This window comes from Paroedura picta, chromosome 11, assembly GCF_049243985.1.
Source record: "Paroedura picta isolate Pp20150507F chromosome 11, Ppicta_v3.0, whole genome shotgun sequence".
NCBI classification, from domain to species: domain Eukaryota; kingdom Metazoa; phylum Chordata; class Lepidosauria; order Squamata; family Gekkonidae; genus Paroedura; species Paroedura picta.
Window position 1 is genome coordinate 40,605,077 of NC_135379.1, and position 20,737 is coordinate 40,625,813.

General features: G+C 44.4%; 1 protein-coding gene and 1 long non-coding RNA gene across 3 annotated transcripts in view; both read left to right on the plus strand.

Annotated features, from left to right (window-relative positions):
* The window catches only part of LOC143821066 (uncharacterized), a 41,894-nt gene extending 31,586 nt beyond the window's left edge, over positions 1-10,308 (plus strand). Inside the window, exons 2-3 of the long non-coding RNA XR_013225655.1 lie at positions 5,617-5,823; positions 9,954-10,308. This is a non-coding gene — a long non-coding RNA (uncharacterized LOC143821066). The remainder of the gene's footprint in view (positions 1-5,616; positions 5,824-9,953) is intronic.
* A 7,588-nt stretch (positions 10,309-17,896) lies between these two features.
* Positions 17,897-20,737, plus strand: part of TMEM108 (transmembrane protein 108) — a 193,619-nt gene continuing 190,778 nt past the window's right edge. Inside the window, exon 1 of one of the 2 annotated variants that reach the window (XM_077303673.1) lies at positions 17,897-18,116. The gene's annotated coding sequence lies outside the window, so the exon portion shown is untranslated. The remainder of the gene's footprint in view (positions 18,117-20,737) is intronic. The other variant, XM_077303672.1, reaches the window with a different exon arrangement.

Genomic DNA, 20,737 nt, shown 5'->3' on the forward strand with positions numbered 1-20,737 from the left:
GGCAGGAATGGTGTCCACACATCCTGTCCACTCTGCCCCCTTTTCCTTTATTACACCTGCACAAAAACACAGATGTGATGGAAAAGAGAGCCCTCTGGAGAGGGGCAGCCTAAAAATCTTATAATTAAAAATATATTATACATTGCACTAGGCCTTTTACTGGCTTGGAAAGTCTCCTTTCTCCCAGAGTTCCACTTTTCCTGTGCTTAGGAATAGTACAGTGCTGTTCAGCGGTAAAATGTGTGTGGGGGGGCAGAAGCCCTTTAAAGCAGGGATAGTCAACCTGTGGCCCTCCAGATGTCAATGGACTACAATTCCCATGAGCCAATGCCAAATGCTGCCAAATGCTGGCAGGGGCTCATGGGAATTGTAGTCCATTAACATCTGGAGGGCCACAGGTTGACTACCCCTGTTTTAAAGGATCAAAGCAATATTGGAAATGCCACATGCATTCTTTATTCCTTGTACAGAAGCATGGGATCATAGAGTTGGAAGTGGCCATACAGGCCATCTCATTTAACCCCCTTCTGAATGCAGAATCCTTATACAAGGCTAATATTATCCATCTAGACAGGAAACACTGCGCTGGGATAGCCCTGAATGAGAAGGACCCTGCCAAGATGCGTGCGATTGCACTGATCTTAGTCCACGTTTTAGTTGCCAACTTGGAATGGATGAACGCTACAACTGCTGTAACCAAACTTGATCGTCTGTAATTGTTTTGTTTTGCAAACCTGGTCCACACCATGTTTGTACTCTATTTTATTTCTGTTTATTCTTTCCTTCTGTTACGCCAATAAAGGCTTTGTTGTTGTTATATCCAACCTTTCCTTGTGGTTCAAGATGGCTTATGAGATTGGTTTTTAAGAAAGAGCAGTGTATTTCCACGTGGCGGACAAAGTTGATTTCTATTCCTAGGGAGAACCTTATCTTTGGACAGCCAGTGATGCACCATGATTCCAACTATGCCTTCCAATGTGATTTTCTTATTTGGTGCTGACTGTTAGTTTGCCAAATATGTTGGATAACCGTCTGATATAGGTCTTTGTTCTTTTCCCCCTCTCCTTTATCCTGCAGGGCAAAAAAGCCACTATAAAGATCCCAAGTTGGAAGGAAGATATCCAAGACGAATCCTACTAAATTCATATACTTTGCCCTCAGTTCCCTTTGCTGTTAGCTTCTTTCTCTGCTCTCCCCAAAGGCTTTGACCCCCCCCCCCTCCAGCACGTCTTGCAGTCTCACAGACATGGTCGAAGGGAGCAAAATATGAACCTAAGCACCTCTTTTTCAAATCGGTCTAGCATCCTTGATCCATTTAGCACTGCCTTAGTTTGACTTGCAGCAGCTCTCTAGCGCTCCAGGCAGAAAAGGTCTTTTCTGTCAACCACTGGCTGACTGGAGATGCTACAATTGATGCGGGGGACTTCTGCATTCAAAGCATGTGCCCTGCTGCCTGAGCTGTGACTGTTTCTTGCTAAGGTCTTTCTCAGCTTCTGCTACCTGAGATCCTCTAATTGGATTGAACCTCTGACCTTCATTTTTAAAAGAATGTGCCCTACCAGGAGCCAAGGACCTTCTGGACTAGTATTATAAGCACCACTGGTGTAGTTAGAACTCAGAGGTAACACATACACACGTCTCATCCCTGCAAAGCTGATTTATGCAGGTGGTGATACAACTTTAGTTTGAATTAGAACAAATTTACAGTCCCGTGGCACCTTTAAGACCAACAAAGTTTTATTCAAGGTATGAGCTTTTGTGTGCACACATACATCCTCCAACACAATTGTGCACACTAAAGTTCATACTCTGAATACAAATCTGTTGGTCTTAAAGGTGCCACAGGACTCTACATTTGTTCTGCTGCTTCAGACCAAAATGGCTACCCATTTTAATTTAGTTTGAATAATTTATTCTGTTAAACATGCAGAGGGAGAATTAGCTATTCAGGTTATTGTAGACCTGCTCTCTGACCAAAGGGAATGCCCGAGATCTTCCCGTCCAAGCTTCAGAGATTTAAGGTGTCACTAAGCTTTATCCAAACAATCAACAAGGCCCCATTAAAGATCTATTGTGGCTTTTCTATCTTTGTACAAAATCGTTCCAAGATAGAACTCAACAAGTTGTTAACTTTTGCCATCACATGTTTTGCGAGTAGGAACTCCTTTTTGCCATCTCTTGCAGAAAAGCACCCACAGGTTGCAGAAACATCCCCTATGAAGCTTGCTGCGGAGCTTCGGGGGAAATGCCTGCCAGTCATAGATCAGGCCTTATGCGCTGTAGTATATGCCAGATTGGTAGCACAATATGACTTCCCCAAACATACGCCATACTTTAAAATAAGGTGGTTAATGGGACCCTTTGGGATCCAGCAGATGCCCCTTTTTGTCACCAAGTCACCGGTGACTTATAGTGACTGTGGGGTTTTCAAGGCAAAAGAGGCTCAGAGGAGGTTTGCCATTGCCTACCTCCATGTCACGAGCCTAGTATTCCTCAGAGATCTCCCATCCAAATACTAGCCAGGGTCAACTCTTCTTAGCTTAAAATCAGGCTAGCCTGCGCTATCATTCATTCATTCAGCACACAGTTGATAATACACTTTCAGTATGCTTTTGCAGCTAGATTTTTCCATGCAAAATAGCAAAATATGCTTTGAAAGTGCATTGAAAGTGCATTATCCAGCGTGTGCAGAATGAGACAAGATTAGCAGGTACTCTACCATGAAATAATCGGGAATCAGTCCTGGTTATCTCTCTTTTTCAAAAAAATGGTGTGATGATCAACAGATTGATTATAAAGTAATGCTCACAGCTGGAGAATATCCACAGGTTGCTATCCTAAGGAGGATGTTCTTGAAAAGCTAACCCCTGTTGAGACTAACACATTTCAGCCACACCCTTCATTGTCTACATGGGCCACAGGGTACTTGGTTTCGCTCCACCCAGAACAATATTATAATTGCTTGGCTTTAGGCATTACTGCGTCATATATTTAGGTCTCCTCCCAAAGTTCTAGCTTGAAATGAATACTTTCATGGAGTTAGAATTTTCTGTAGGGAAACTGAGAATTTCCCACTTTTTGATGTTGCCATTGTTTCCCATCTGCTGCCACATTGGCCCATTCTCTTCCCCCCTCCCAATTTTTGCTCTTCTTGGATTATTTATATGTGATCGGGCTCATATATAACCGGAATGCCATCGTGACACTAGGGAGCCAATCAGATTTGGCTACCTGGTGATGTCACTAAAGAAAAATCAAGAAAAACAAGATTTTATGTATTGTACTGTATTGAATGGCAGAGTTACACACAAGAAGCATTTGACAGGAAACTGAGAAAAGATCCACGACATGACTTCAATCTGCCACACGTATGTTTAATTTTGTCTCTTAAGAAAGGATCGGGTCACAAACTGATGGCTGCACTAATTATATAAATGATTCAGTTCTGTAGCTGTAACCTTCCACCTTCCTTTTGGCAAAAGAGTTTGTGAAAATAAAGCTTAAATCCATTTATCCATTTATTTGGAAAACAATATCCTTCAGCCCCGTGGCTGATAATTCAACTGCCCCTCGCTTCCTCAGGGCCTAGTACCGGCAGTATATTTTAATTATTTTAAAATATTTATAAGTTAGCTTCCGCATCTGAGCTCTCATTAACAGTGGTGGGATTTTTTTCCATTGAGCACTGTCATCACATAGGGATTTATTTTTTGTGTCATCATCTGAGCAGTGCAGTAGTCTTTGAAATCTAAAGTCTCCCTTGCCTTGGCTAAGACTTCACATTTACTGGAAAGGTAGACATTTGAATAAATACTGACTCGTGTTTGGTTCCTTTGGAGCAACAGAGCAGATGATGTACAAGCACAGATTTAAGCTCAAGGCTGGGAATCCAACGTGAGTTAATGCCGATTTAGGTCCCCCCAGCAATGTCTTCTTGTCATCCTGTCCTTCTGACAAATGTTTGTAAGATCAACACCAATGCTGTACTTATCTAGTATTTCATAACCTGATATGTTTACTGCAGAATTCTGCAGACGGTCCACAAGCAAGAATGCCTTCCCTGTTGCTGACCTCTAGCCCCTGGCATTCCTGAGTATACTGCCTCTGAACATCCAAGTTCTGTTTCATCAGTCATTCCTATTAACTACTGATAAGAATTTATTTTATCTGTTTTCAGAGATACCGCTGCAGTGGCCATCGATACATCCTGTGGCAGGGAGTTCCACAGATTCATTGTGGGCTACTCTCCCGTATTCTATCTCCATTCTGTTCTCTCCCCCCACTTTCATCAGTATAAAACCCTGTCCCCTTCTTCCGGTATGAGTTTTTTCCTAAATAGAAACGCTCCCCCTCCTTGTAGAGAACTGAAAAATTGATGGTAAGATTAAATGCACAAAGTGAAAAGTTCAAAATTCCCAGACACAAAGCGACACATCGGTTACTATTTTACCTGCAGCTTTACCTCGACATGAACAGATCTGCGGCTCAGCTCATGATTTGTATTAAAAAAAATAATTGGAAATAATTATGCAGTCCTGAGGGGGAATAATTGAATACTTCTTTATGCATTTTCCAGTTCACTTTTAAAAGCTATATAATTGCTTTCTTACACCACTTTCTAAGCTAGCAAGACTTAACCATCCAAATAAGAAGCTTGTTAACTTCAAAAACAGCAGCCCTGGGTTGGCTCTACAAGTTTTCACCTCTGAGGATTAGCTGCAATAAAAGAAACCTTAGATGTTTGCATAGTAAGAGGGGAGGGAGTGACTATCTGAAGCAACACCTTTGGCTTTTCCATAAATAGTACAGAACATGTAGACTCCTTGTAGACCCATCTGTATCCCTCCTTCTGTGGGAGATGTAGACACGTAGACCCATCATCGTGCGTCTGCAATAGGCTAGTTCACCCCTTCGTCACGTCAAGGAATGAGTTGTTGTTAGTTGCGAACATAGACTCCTTGTGACTTGCTAGACTGTTTAGATGTATCCTAAATGTTCAAAGATGTCCATTTCTAATTTATTCCTGCCAGTCCCATCTTCTGCCCAACTCCCCTAGATATGCATCCCTTTTATACAGGGGTAGTCAAACTGCGGCCCTCCAGATGTCCATGGACTACAATTCCCATGAGCCCCTGCCAGCATTCGCTGGCAGGGGCTCATGGGAATTGTAGTCCATGGACATCTGGAGGGCCGCAGTTTGACTACCCCTGCTTTTATACATACTGAAACCCAATCCAGTTGGCCTTATTCCATCTGTGTATTGCAGAATAATTTCCTCTTTCCTTCGGGCTGGCAGCATCACCCTCCCCTCCAGATTCTGCATTGCAAACTTAAAAAAAAAACATGGAGATGCCTGGTGTTTCAGAAGCTGTAAGAGAAGCGAGGCTCTCTTGTAGAAACGCAAAAAACATCGGTGTGCACGTGGCTCAGAACAACACCAGCATCCCTCAGTATCATGACATTTCTGAAGCTCTGTCAAACAAAAGGATTTGGGTTGATTTTGTTGTTGCTGTTGTTAGCTTTGCTTCAAATAATTCTTTCGTGGAGATCTTTAAACTCCATTGTGTGCGATATACATTCCCATTTGTCTCCTCATATGATCTCCTGTATTTACAGAATTCACAAGAGAATGATGAGGAAAAGCATAATCAGAAATATAGTCCTCCGTACTGAACCTGTTGAATTTTGAAGCCAAAGCCTGCATCTAACATGAAAAGCAGAGTTGGAGAAGATCAAGGTGGCTGGTTGCCAAAAAAATTTGGCTGTGTTCAGAAGACTTGCAAAAGGGATGAGTAGGAAGTTTTTGATGTCTGTCAATCAGAGGTTGGTGTTGGATCGAAAGAATACTAGAAACCATAAACGTATGAGAGCCAGCCTGGTGTCATGGTTAAGAGTGGTGAGCTCTAATTTGGTTTGATTCCCGACTCCCCCACAGGCAGCCAGCTGGTTGATCTTGAACTAGTTGCAGTTCTCTTAGGACTGTTCTCATAAAGGAGTTCTCTTAGAATTCTCTCAGCCCCACCTACCTCATAGGATGGCTGTTTTAGTGAAAGGAAGGGGAAGATGTTTGTAAGCCACTTTTGGACCTCTTTGGGTAGTGAAAAGTGGGATATAAAAATAATCTTCTACAGTGAAATTTTGGGGTTGCAGCTCTGTAGCCATTTTACTGTAGATCCACTTGCAATCTGGCGTGATGGAATTATGTTTTTCCAATGGTCACTGGATTTCTGACCATGTAAACTTGCCATTTTGTTAGTACTCTGGGTTAGATCAGGGTCTTTCTGAGCCTTTGGAATTCTGACACAGAGTAATGCGTACAACCCAAAAATCTGAAGGGGAAAAGAGGGGTAATTTAAGAGGGAAAGAGGAGTAATATATATATATATATATATTATATATATATATATATATATATATATATATATATATATATATATATATATATATATATATATATGTTGCCAAGAAAAATGTTGGCAGGTGCCTTTGTTCCCCTGGGCACTGTATTGGAGGTCCCCTAAGCTTGATATTGCTGCCTTGCCACGGCTTCTTCTGCAGTTTCCCCTCCCATGTTATAGAATCTTTCTCTTCCTTTTGTGGATGGATTTGTGGGTGAGAGGCACAGGAACTGGACATTAATGCTTAGTTTGCCATTTACACTGCCTAAAGTGAACCATAAACTAATACAGCATGTTCAAGGTCTTACTGATATTGAATCCTGTTTCAACGCTGGTACAAGACAGCTTGAATTACTATCTAAATGTAAGCATTTTCCACAAGCGATGATGTATCTCAGCAAGTTTCCATTTCAATTGAGTATATGCTGAGAGGTTTGTTCCCAGTATCCTCCTTAACCACCTGGGGTGACTATGTCTTCTACAAGAAGCTTTTTGACATGATTTCCAGGCCACTTTTTGCAGCTTTTCTGTTCTAGTGTGAAGCAGCATGAGGTAATTATGGTGCCCTAGTGTTGCCAGATGCCTCTTATTTAGGAAAGATGCTACATTTTAAATGACTGTCTTTGATTTACATGTATTTAGTCATTTGAATATTTATCCCTTGTCTTTCCTACTGGCCATGGTGGTTCAGAGCAGCTTGGAAGAGCTAGTGCTGACCAAAAACCATACCACAATGATGGAAATCCATGAACCCCACCATTTGGGGGACCTTGCTTAATCACTGAAGTCCATTCCGCACATCTGCCAATGTTGCTGCATGTCTGCAGCAGCCCGAACCGCACCAATTTGTAGTAGAATTCTGACATTTTGCACAGTGCAAATTGTAGCACAATATTCATGCACCTGTAGCACTTCTTTGGTAATGCACATGTTTCTGGTCTTCCAGGAATTGCAGCAGTTCAACACACTAGTAGCAAAGAATAAGGCGAGCCATAAGAAAGAGGGAGAGAGCACACAGCGATGCTCTGATGCATGTGTTAGTACGAAAAGCAATGAGGGAATCCTGGGTAATGTTAGCCCTTGTGAGGAAAATCAATTAAGCTTGGGAAAGCTATTTATAATTAACAATCTGCAGAGCCCTAATTATAATGACACAACAATGAGACGAAGGAAGAAAGATGAGGGAGAAAGGGAGAAACAGAGGGAGGGAAAGAAAGGAATATATATCTTCCCATATTTATTAGGTTTATTATGATACCATGAGTCCCTTTCTTCCTGTTGTCAGGGTGATGAACTCTGGAGAATTTCCCTAGATTTATATTACCACGCTGCCATGCAGATATCAGCATTATTTATTAAGACCCAGTGCCAGCAGTAAATGCTTTTCTAAGGCTATTTAGCTCCCCAAAAGTGGAAATGCAAAAAGCTGTTTCTGTCTTTGTCGCTAGCACTCATTTATTAATTCCTTCCCCCTATTCCTGCAAGCTTTTATATTTATATTTTGGTGCCGCACCATTAGGAACAGACACTGCCATAGGATCAAAACTGGGGAAAGAGAGGGAGCTTTGTGAAAATGTCATCTCAGAAACAAGTGTGTCAGTTTTCTGTACTTGCTTAGAGCCACTATGCTGACAAGGGTGCAATTTCTCCAGGGATCAGTTTACATTATTTCAGTTTGTCTGAGGGCTGATCTACATAACTCTTTGTTAGGGCATGACATGTAGCTTGCTTTGAACAGTTCCCTGGTGGCATCTAAGAACTAAAGAATTGCCTTTGTGAAACTGAATGGGTATAGAGTTGCTGGTCCCTGCTATTCACCAGTGAGGGGCAGGATGGGGATGGTTGGTAGATCTAGGTTAGGAAACTCTTGGAGATTTGTGAGTGGAGCTGGTGGAGGACAGAGAATTCAGTGGGGCACAATGCCATAGAGTCCACCCTCCAAAGCAGCCATTTTCTCCAGGGGAACTGATCTCCACCATCTAGAGAGGGGCTGAAATTCCCCAGGTTCCACCTGGAAGTTACAGGATAGCTTTGAGCCAATTACCATCTCTCAGCCTAACCTATTTCAGAGGAGATGGAGGGGTCATATAAAGAATATCACAAGAATGGAGAAAGAGAATAAATAAGCCCCTGTTGTATCTAGAATTTTTTTTTTGAGATTTTGTTTTCTTTCTGTTATTTCAGAAACATGGCAGTAGCATTCTTAAGTGCACTTCCCTGGAAGTGATGAAGGACTGTTAGCTGAACAGATCTTTTCCCTAGTAAATTTAGGCTTCCTGGCACTAGAGACATCTGGAGATGGAAGTGGTTTTCATCTGCCAAGGAGGACTTTCCAGCCTCCCCCATCCACTACAGCCCCAAGTACCCCCAAAATACTGCTCCTAGCAGGAAAGGGACCCCTTGGAACAGTCTCGTGGGGTGTCCGTGACCCGCAGGGTGGGGGAATGATGAAACTCACCTCCATCTGTGGAAATTCTCCATGGGTTACCAGCCATAATTAAGAACATGGTTATGTTAATGTGATACAAATATTTTAGTGACATGAAAAAGAATGACTCCATAAAAATGCATTGAAAAGAAATGGGAAAATAAAGTACAGGGGAAAGCTTCTACTACTATTATGAAAAAGTGGCCACGTCAAGGATGTAATTACATTTTATTAGTCACTTCTAGTATGTCTCAAATATTTGCAACCCCCTGTCTTGTAAACTAAAGCATGTCCGCTGCACATGAAGATTACTGTTTTAAACCTTTGAGTCCTGTTCTAGTATCATTTATTGCAGTGTTTAATAATATCTGAATTTACCTACCAAGTGTGGGGGAGGATCAGAATTAACCGCTATGCAAGCACTGGAGGAGGAAATAATGACATTCAGGCGAAGAAAGGAGAGAAATAAAGAGCACTGTGCTCATTTCACCACCTTAGCTGTTTGTTAACATTCAGAAATTGCTGCCAGTGAGATTATTTGGGGACCTGGAGCAGAGAGAGAACTCGCTGAAACATTGAAGATTGGGGGAATGTCCCTTGTGGATTTCAGGGGGAAATAGATGCAACCATGGGAAAATGTTTTACTCTCTTTATATTATGAATATATCTTTGTCATGAGGATCAGGCTAAAGGTTCAGGTAATTACCTTCAAGGCCATACGTGGTCAGGGCCCAGTGTACCTGAGGGACCGCCTCCCTGCCTATGCCCCCCAAAGAGCACTACGCTCAGCCACCACCAACCGGATAATGTTCCCTGGCCCTAAAGAAGCCCGCCTGGCCTCAACCAGGGCCACAGCCTTCTCTGTCCTGGCCCCCACCTGGTGGAATGAGCTCCCGGAGGAGATCAGGGCCCTGACAGAGCTAAACCAGTTCCGCAGGGCCTGCAAAAGGGAGCTCCTCCACCAGGCATCTGCATGGGCCCTGCTCCCTCCCTCCCAGAAATCCATCAATGCGTTCTGCTTCTGGACCTGTTTGCTGTTACCACTGTTACAATTATCAGTTAGTAGTAATAATGTTATGGTTATTTATATGTTATGGATAATTTCTTGTATTCTTTATATGTTTTAGGTAAACTGCCCTGAGCCTCCAGGGAGGGCGGTATATAAACAAACAAACAAACAAACAAATGTCTCAATTCTTTCATGAATCACTATTTTATTGAAGAAAGTGACAGCACCCAGACCAGCAAAAGAAAGACACACAAACTTTGGTGCCTGGGGATCATCTCCCAGATCAAGTCTTGGCTATAACTGTACTCTGTAGTAGGGAAAACCACGAGGCTGGCATTTGTAGTTGCAGCAAGTATCCCTTGCTTGTTTATCATCACCGAGACACTCACTCCTGGCCACATGGACCATAGGTTCTGCTCTGCCAGTCTCCTTCTGGGATGTAAAACCAAAAAGGGAACAAAAACCCAACCTGGACAAAATCAGGAACTGAAAAGCTGAGCTGCAAAACAATACTAAAGCAATATTAAAAAAATATTACAAATATTTATTAAAGTACATTATACAGAGAGCATTGTACAGTATATATTGACCACTGAGGAAGACCCCTGTGGGTCGAAATGCATTTGGTCTGTTTTTCATGTGAAGTTAGATATGTACTGTTTTTACTTTGTTTTTAATATATTATTGGTGCACTTTAGTAAATATTTGTAATACTTTTTAAATATTGTTTTAACATGTTTTTACAGCTCTTCTTTTTGGATGTGTCAGAAGAACCTCCTTCAGCCACTTCAGAAAAATACATTAAGTACTAAAAGTGCTTTGGTTATGGTTTGTTGTGGGGCTGGGGATTGTGGAGTTTTATGCATTTTATTGTACTGTTTTTACCTGTTTTTAGCCACTACGAATCAGCAGGCTGGGAAGTGGCAGCCTATAAGTATAAAGAATTAATTAATTACACCAAGCTTGGTCTAGTGATTAGGAGTGCGGACTTCTAATTTGGCGAGTCGGGTTTGATTCTGCGCTCCCCCAAATGCAACCAGCTGGATGACTTTGGACTCACCACAACACTGATAAAACTGTTCTGACTGAGCAGTAAAGGGGCTTTCTCAGACCATTTATGCACTGGGAACTTCACTGCCCCAGTTCCCATGCAGTAGCACAAATTGGGGGCGGATGAAGCACACCGAGGCAAATGCTCACCTGTGTGGGTGCAGGAAGAGGTGGGGCAACCGGTCACAACTAAATCTACAGCCTGCAGCCCGGCATGAAACCTCTAGTGCATAAATGGTCTCAGCCTCACCTCCCTCACAGGGTGTCTGTTGTGGGGAGAGGAAAGGGAAGGCGAATGTAAAGCTGCTTTGAGCCTCCTTCGGGTAGAAAAAAGCAGCATATAAGAACCAACTCTTCTTTTTATTCTTCTTCTTCTATTGTGAAAGCTCTAAAAAGACTTTGGTAAAACATGGTTTTCACATACGGGCTACTGATGCATTTCCAGGGGCCAATATTTGCCACTGGATAACAATCAGCATTAGCCCTGGAAATGCCCTTTGTGGAGTTAAGTGTTTTTAAGAGGTGCATTTGGGCACTGAAATGTAGCTCTCCCTCTTTCTTTGTGGCTGATAGTTGACATTTGTGCATGTAACACATTCTCTTGATACTTAACCAGCAGTGGGCTGTCATGAACCACAGTATGAGAACCAGCAGGGTACAATGGTGAACAGTAGCAGTCACCAAGCGGGTTTGATTTCCCGCTCCTCCTCCATGTGAAGGCCACTGGGTGACCTTGGGCCAGTCAACTTGTTGCTGTATTTTTACCTGCCTTGAGCCTGCAGACAGAAGGTGGGATACAGATGTTTACATTAAATGATTAAAGAGTTGGCATCATGGGAATGGATGCATCCAAGGCAGAAAAGTGGGAAGAGAAGCCAAAAGAGTGTCCAGTTGAGGATATCCTCCCCACTGAGATGGGTTGCTGACCTTTTGCTGTTATGAGTAAGAAAGTGAACAGGAAGACTTTTGTAGATGGAGGAGGAAAATGAAAATGAGTCAATTTCCTTTACTTCTAGCTTGTACCATAAGGAGGGAAGGATTCTTCCCATGTTTCTCTCTCAGCCTATTTGCTTCTGACAGCTGTACCAATAGAGACAAAGTAGGAACCAAAGAATTCTACGTAGCAGAAATGTTTTTTTCAATAGCAGCATCGGCGCTGTACAGCAACAAGAACTTGAGAGCCGCCAACAAAACCTGTTGGTGCTGACACAGCCTAATGACTGAGAAAACCTGGATTTATTAATTTGCAGCTTTGCCTGAACAATGTCTGATGGCTTACACACAAAGATAAATTTAAAACAGTGGGTCGCCTTGCAAATATAAAGAGCTAGACTTTATTGTTGCGTGCCTTGAGCTGTGTAATGAGCAAGAAACCAGCAGGTAATTAATGTAGCATGGCCATTTGGAGAGCAGAAGGGGGTGAATTCAAACACAGAAGGTTTTACACAGGCCAAGAGGGCAAAATGCACATCTAAAAGAGAGTAAGTATGCTCTTGAGTAAACATTTCAAACAGTAAGGAAAACTGTTTTTGTCTAGGCTGATTCATACATTGCATAGCAACAAACCTTGTTAGATTGATAGATTGTTGTGATGCTCTATTAAAATTTGTATAATGTTATAGATGGTCATTGTCCATGGGGTCATAATGGATCGGACACAACTTCGCAACTAACAACAACAACAACAACAACAAATAGATTGTTATAATGTTCCATGTAAATTTATGCAATGTTCCATGTAAACTGCCCAGAGCTGTAAAGAATGGGAGGTACAAAAATCCAGATAGATAGATAGATAGACAGACAGACAGACAGACAGACAGACAGACAGACGATGGGTGTCCACTAACACAAGAATTTTCAAGTCCCTGTTTGCTGTATTCACATGTTACATTTTATTTGCCTTCATCTACACAGTATGATTTCCCCCCAGGGGTCATGGGATATTCAGACTAATTATATGACATGGGAAGAGAACTATGCCTCCCATAAGGCTGTGCAAAAACTTAAGAAACAGAGCGATATGAGCACCAAATGATGTTACAGCATTTATTTATCATCAATGTGTGACTGATCTGCTCACCATTTATACAGTTTAGTGGCATGCAAAATTCTCATTGGGCTCTGTGAGAATGTGGATGCACAAAATTCTGCCCGTTCACTGATTCTGTTCTGCACTGTTGAATATTTATTTATTTATTATATTTATATATCACCCTCCCCTGAGGTTCAGGGTGGTTTAAATGGAACGGGAAAGAAAAAAACAGTAAAGAAAAAAACATGAAACAGTGAACAATAGTGAAACAGTCATAACAGGAGAACAGTAACACAATGGAACAAACATGGTTAGAACATCCAATTTTAACTGTAACATACTGATGGCCCCGTAGGATGGACATGTCGGTGGTGGTTCTCAGGGGCCAATGGGAAGTGATTGAATTCAGGTCAACTTCAACCAGAAGCCTGGCAGAAGAGCTCCCTTTGGAACTGTTTAAGCTCTGCTAGGGCTCTGAACTCCTTTGGGAGCTCATTCCACCAGGTGGGGGCCAGGATGGAGAAAGCTCTGGCCCTGCTTGAGGTCAAGCAAGCTTCCCTGGGGCCAGGAATCACTAGGCAGTTGGTAGTAACAGAGCATAAGGCTCTCTGAGGGGTGTAGACAGAGAGGCGATCCCTTAGGTACACTGGGCCCAGACCATGGATGGCCTTAAAGGTGATTACCAGAACCTTAAACTTGATCCAGAATCCGCATGGAAGCCAGTGTTGTTGTTGCATGATGGACCGAATGTAGTCATCTGTCAGGGTGACTAGCACTGTCTCTACCTCATGACCAGGCTGGAAACTTGACTGGGATGGGTCTAAGACTGAAGCTTCTTCCAAAAATGTTGATAGTTGGACCGTAACATATCTCTCAAGCATCTTCCCCAGAAACAGTAAGTGTGAGACAGGATGATAGTTGATAGGCTGTTTGGGTCCAGAGATGTTTTTATGAGTAGTGGGCGAATCACTACTTCTTTCCTCTGGGAATCCTCTGTGAGGGAGAAGTTTATTATTTCCCAGAGGGGGCCACTATCCTTGTATCAAATGTTTTTAGTAGCCACGATGGACGTGAATGTGGTTGGCTTTGCCGCTTTTAGCATCTTGTCCACTTCAGTCAGCGTGAGTTGTCTGAAGTTACTCAATGTACTCTCCAAAGGTGGCCAAGGGGCCCAACAAACTGGCTTGAACTGCTCATAAACTGCTAAACAAGCAAGCAAACAAACAAAAAATGGCACCCTGGTCACAATGAACAGAACATGAGTGACACCAACAGGTAGTTTGAACTTCCCCAGGTCAGCACTTTATGCACCCCACTGACTCAAGCGCCTGAAGAAAGCAAGCATTTCATGGCTTTACTTTGGATCTGACATCTCTTCTTGTTTCATCATTCATTATGTCAGACACTTAGCAGCAAGTGCATCGGCCTAATGTTCTTTTTTCAATCACGTTCCAAGCATTATCTATTGCCTTTCTATTGCCTAAGCTGTAATTGCTGAGGCTGCATAACTCAGATACTTAAAAAAAAGAGGGGAAATAGTGGCCATAGTGAGTTCTCTCAGAGGAAGCATTTTGATTTAATCTCACACCATGATTTGTTTAACTTTATATTGCCTCTCTGCTAAGAGCAAGCAGGGAAAGAGCCCTTATGGTATAATGGCCAGAATGTCAGGCTGGATATCACAAAACAGCTCTCAGATTTCTAATAAGCCATGATGAGCAGTTTACGTGTCTTACTGTTCCCAGGTCCACACCAGACCCTGTCAAACCAGACTCTGCTGGCAGTTTGGAGCGCCCAGGGAATTTTGCAATTTAATTCTTGGTTGCCCGGTGCTCAGGTTAAACCTCTGTCCATGCTGTCTGTCCTAACTGAAGTGGTCCCAGGGAGAAGTTATTTGCTCAACTGGGGGAAAGTACGTGCACCCATGGGTTAAGGGGTCAATGGGGAAGCTATTTATTGCTTGCTCTCTCAGCCTGGAGGATCATTGTCCATGGAATTGCGATGGGTCGGACACAACTTCGCAACTAACAACAACAACAACTCTCAGCCTAATTGCATGGAACGGTTCATGTATCTTGGGTCCACCATGAGGACTTACCGTCAGATATACATTGTTCCCATTGGGAAGTCAGTGCTCAAATGTAGTGGGGTACAATTCACATTGAGACGACAGCATGTAGGAAGAAGGGGCTTAAGTTTTTCTCCATGCCACTTTCCTGACCCATTTGCTCTCTTGGGGAAACCTACATGTAGCTTACCAGTATATATAAAACTCCCTACAGGGTCAAGAGTGGCTCCCTAGCACAATTTCTGGTAGTAAAAACAGCCACAAAGTTTACTAGAACTAGGGAGAGATCAGTATTTATGGAAGTGAACAATTGTATAATGTCTCTTTGTACTGGTATATAGACAGAGTGGCAGAGCTAGAAAGGTCGACAGATCAGGTTTTTCTGTTATCCTTCCTCTTTTTTGTTCTACTTTTTTTGTTTACCCAGAATGCTAATCTCAGGGGCTTCCTTCGTTCCCTCTGGCTGCTTCCTTTGCATCCTGTGTTCATCCTCTCTCTCTGTCTGTCTCCTTTTAACCTTCATGAGAACAACATGAGCTCTCAGAATCTCTCTCCATCCTAGCTTAGATAGCCAACTAGAATTTCTATAAAACCTTCTGTATCATGGTGTGGATTTCATTAATAATGAAGAGCATCCATATCTTTTTCTAAAGCTACATGCCTTGTGTGGACTTTATTCTAAAAGCAGCCTTCTCCTTCCGCTAGCACACAGCCTCCTGCTAACAAGGGTGACTCAGGGTACTGGAACGTACTGGAATGTGACAAAAGGGGTATTTCAGTTACCAGGGCCCTTTGGGCTCCCCTTACTACAACTTTCTGTAGCTCCCCTCAAATGTGCCAGCTCTGCCTCCCTGGGGAGGGCGCTATATGCTCCTTGTTGAGAATGGCTGTCTAAACCAGTGGTCCCCAACCCCTGGTCCAGGGACTGGTACTGGTCCGTAGATCAGTCGGTTCCGGGCTGCGGCTCCTCCTCATCCTCCTCCTTGCTGCTGCCTCAAGGGCTGCCCTACCACTCTGCCGCCGGCTCACCTTTAGTGTTCTCCAGCGGCCGCCATGGCTGGGGCTCCCCCTCAGCGTGGCACTGTGCAGCTGCTGCTGGCAGCGCCCCCCAACGGGCAGCAGGAAGTCAAAAGACTACCCCCCCGGGCCTCAGTAAAATTGTCAAGCATTGACCAGTCCCCGGTGATAAAAAGGTTGGGGACCACTGGTCTAAACCCATTAATTCCAATGGATTTAAAGCAGAATAAATGTGCCTAAGAGCCTCTTGTGGCGCAGAGTGGTAAGGCAGCCGCCTGAAAGCTTTGCCCATGAGGTTGGGAGTTCAATCCCAGCAGCCGGCTCAAGGTTGACTCAGCCTTCCATCCTTCCGAGGTCGGTAAAATGAGTACCCAGCTTGCTGGGGGGTAAACGGTAATGACTGGGGAAGGCACTGGCAAACCACCCCGTATTGAGTCTGCCATGAAAACGCTAGAGGGCGTCACCCCAAGGGTCAGACATGACTCGGTGCTTGCACAGGGGATACCTTTACCTTTAAATGTGCCTAGGAGTGTACTTTTAGACAAACGTATTGTTATTACTTATTTTGTTTGAGAGCTGTACCATAGGAAATAAGACATAAGAAAAAATAATGACCGCTGCAAAAAACCAGACATAGCACAATAACAATTGATGGGGAAGAGATCGAATGCCTTTAAGAATTCACTTTTCTTGGCTGACAAACTGATGAGAATGGCAATTGCAGTATGGAAATAAAACACTGAATTGCTCTGGGACTGGGTCACTCAGCAATGATGAGCTTGAACCAGACATGGAAAAGCAAGGACATAAACCAAGCTGCCAAATGTAGATTCGCTGGATCCATCGTATTGTCAGTAGCCACTTCTGGCTGTGAAAGTTGGGCAATTAAAAAATGGGACAAGAGGAGAATCGATTTGTTTGAATTTTGGTGTTACAGAAGCCTGCTGTGGGTTCCTTGGACAGCAAAAGTCACAAACAAGGAAATATTACAGCGCATCAAGCCTGATACATCACTGGTAGGCAAAAACTGGCTTACTTTGGCCAGATCATGCAATCCAACTCAATGGAGAGAGCAATTACGTTGGATTGGTCACTGGTAAAAGGAAACCAGGCCAATAAAGAACACGGTGGTTAGACATGATCAAAATGGACACGGGCCAGAACATTACACAACTCAAAGAAGTACAGGATTGGAAAACATGTTGAGGGTTGAGCCATAGGATTGCTAAGATTCGGACTCGACTGAACGGCTAACATCCTCCACCCCATTATTTATTTGGCTTATGGACCACCCTCTCCAGTCAGGCTCAGGGCGGTGTACAAGAATTCTAATACAAAATTCTGACAAAACCGTAAAACCAAGAATGGGGCAAAACAGGGAAAACTAATGCTCCTAATCCTAATTATCCTAATAATTTTTTTAACTATCCTAATGCTCCGTTTGTGTTCCATTTCATGACCTTGTTCTCTCTCTCTCCAGCCCTTATCTGTGACAAGTAACTAGGTGGTGGTGGAGGGGGGGGGGATTTGATTTGATTCACTGGCCCGGGGGCCTCCACCATATGCCTGGTGGCAGGATGGGGCTTGTTTTTGTCTGCCTGAAACTGGAGCTGGTGCGTTCCCCTAGGTCAGGCGGGGCTAAGCTGTGGCTCGGCCTTCCTGTTTATGGACAGCACCTGTTTCCCCCACGATGCTCCCAAGCTGCTTAACAACTGCCCATTGCGGGCCAGTTCCGCTTGATCCAACCCAGCCCGTGTAAACCCTGCAGGGACCGGCATCCCCCGCCGTTGCCCAGCCCCTGCTTGCTGCTGCTGCTGCTGCTGGGGGTCTCCCGGCAGACGAGGGACCTTCGGCTTGGGTGATTTCCCAGCTGGGGCTTCTTCTGCAGCCCCTGGCTCCGCGCCCCGCGGGGGTCCGACAGGGAGCCTCCTCGCGCCCGAGTTGCCCGGGCGCCGCAAGGCACACCCCCGGGCAAGCCGCCGCGATTGGCGGGCGTGAACCATGTGACCGGCGCGATTGGCAGGCAGGCAGGCAGGCAGACGGCGCCGGTGGGCTGCGGCTCGGTCCCTGTTTGCTCCTCGACCGGCTGAGACCGCGGCGTCGCTTTGGAGGTAAGGGCCGACCCCGCCGCTCCCCTTGTCGCTGGAGGAAAGGCTGCGGCAGGAGCCCCTTTCCTTCTCCCCAAAGGCGGTGGGTGGGTGCTTAAAAGCCCCCGGTCCGGGAAGCGCTAATTGCAGGCTCGGCGGCGGAGAAGAGCACGCCACTTCCCATGTAGGGAGTAATAGGTGCAGGGGAGAAGCTGCTTGGGGAGCCGGGCCGAGGAGCAGCGGGTGGTGGGCTTTCCCCGGTGCGGAGCGCAGCTGGTCCCCGGCACCGAGCAGGCTGTTTGCCAGGGAGCTCCGGCAGGTGCCTCCTGGGCCGGGAGATCCGCCGGGAGGACGAGGCGAAGGATGCGCGGCTTCCCCGGGAGCTGCGCTAGGCAGACTTGCTTGCTTGCTGCAGCCCTGGCGTGCCAAGGGGGCCGCTCAGTCGAGCCCGGCCGGCGGAGATGGGAAGCGGCAGTGCGAGAGCCGAGTGGGACCGCCTTAACTCCCCCGTGGCCGCGAGAAGCGCCCCTTAGAGGCGCGCAACGCGCTTGGGGATGGGAAGGAAGGGCCAGCGCTGCAGCAGAAGGGAAGGGGGTGAGAGTCAGTGTTGGATGGACGTTTCTTTACGGTGAAATTGATGGAGCGAGGCAAGGAAATCCCTGGCCGGGCTGAAAACGGTTTGGGGGGTTCATGTCTTTCTTGTAAACCGCCAGCGCCTTTTGTGCCGGGATATAAAAGGTCTGCATGGTTTTTATATGTGTTTGCTAGTATTTTCTTTGGGAAATGGAAAGAAAGAAGGTTAGGGATAAATTCAGCAGGGCCTCACCTGCAAAGATCCCGGAGGCAGTATTTGAATCTTGTCTCTCCTGACCAGTAGCTCAACAGCAGGGGAAGTTTCTGACAGGTTGGTGTCATTAAAAAACAAACTGATTTCCTCCCAGGGCTCCGGTTTGTATTGTGGAAAAGTTAAGGTTTGCCTATGCAGCACAAGCATCAACAAACAAACGCAGACTTTGAATGAAGAAGACGACTCCTGAGTCAATTTCCTTGTTAGCCTTTGTGAAATTCACTGCTGTAAACAGGCAGAGGCTATAGAGAACAAGAAAGAGAAATGATGTAGCCTCTGGTTCTAACACCATTTTATCTGCTTGAATGAGAACGAGCTGCCACAGGTAGTTTTTATGTGAATGCTTTTGAAGTTGCTTTGAATGTGCAAACAATAAGCTAATTACGGTAAACCTATTTGTAGTAGCTGGGTCTTCCAAGGATTCTTTAGATGCCAGGAATTCTACAGGATTCTACAACAACAACAAAAAAGGTTCAGTAAGGGAGAGAATTTATAATCCGCTTGAGAATGTCAGCTAAGGTTCTTGGAATACTGGTCAGATGTGGCTATGAAAAATCGCTTTAGAGGAAAGCAAGAGTGAATTAGATAAAGTACTGCAAAGTACTAGTAATAACCTACCCACTTGTGTGAACAAAACTTTTCAAAGGGGTAGACTCTTTAATTATTAAGTACATGATATTAAATGAGATTTTAGGCACAAAAACTTATTGGATTTAAGTTGCATGCAGAATGCCAGTCCTAAATTAATGGAGAATAATCTGAGGGATATTGCGTGTTCTTGAAATTTACCAGTTTGGTGTAGTGGTTAGGAGTGCGGACTTCTAAACTGGCATGCCGGGTTCGATTCTGCGCTTCCCCACATGCAGCCAGCTGGGTGACCTTGGGCTTGCCATGGCACTGATAAAGCTGTTCTGACCGAGCAGGAATATCAGGGCTCTCTCAGCCTCACCCACCTCACAGGGTGTCTGTTGTGGGGGGAGGAAAAGGAAGGCAAATGAAAGCTGTTTTGGAACTCCTTCAGGTAGAGAAAAGCGGCATATAAGAACCAACTCTTCTTCTTCTTACTAAGATAGTTTACTAAGGAGTAACTCCTAAGTCTGTTTTGTCTGTCCGATTAAATCTTTATCCCAAGTCCTGCTGAAGAGTGTTGTGACTGTCCCACTAAAAGTAATGACGTTTAAGGTAGTTATCACTGTCTAGCTGGTTAAAGGTACGTCACATTTAAGCACAATAAAACTGGAGTCCAATGGCCCCTGTTAAGACCAACAAAGATTTATTCAAGGCGTGAACTTTCATGTGCATGTACACGAAAGCTCATGCCTTTATTCAAAATCTTTGCTCATTTTAAAGGTGCCATTGGACTCCACTTTTGTTGTGCTCCTTCAGACCAACACGGCTACCCACTTGAATCCATGTTTAAGCATGGTCATCCATCCCTGGATAGCAGCCATTACCTAGCACTAAGGATGTTACCTGTGACACTTGAGAACATACTTCATCTCCTTGCAGCTGTAGTCTGTTTATTTAGCCACAAGTAAAGGACTCATATTATTTCTGCTAAATGAAGCAGCTCTTTGCCCTGTTGGTTTGGTGGGATTTTATTCCTTGTGTATACCTAAGATAGGCAGTGCAGAAGAGGGGCAGGCGTTAAAGGAGAGATGTTACAGACTTACCTCTCCAGTAAAACAGAAAGCGTTTTTTTTTTTTTTTTAATCTGGCTTCCAGACCAGTGATGTTTAAACTCACCAGCGGAGTCAGGAAGGAATGCTTTTCATCCCTGCAGTCCACTCTTTGAAGC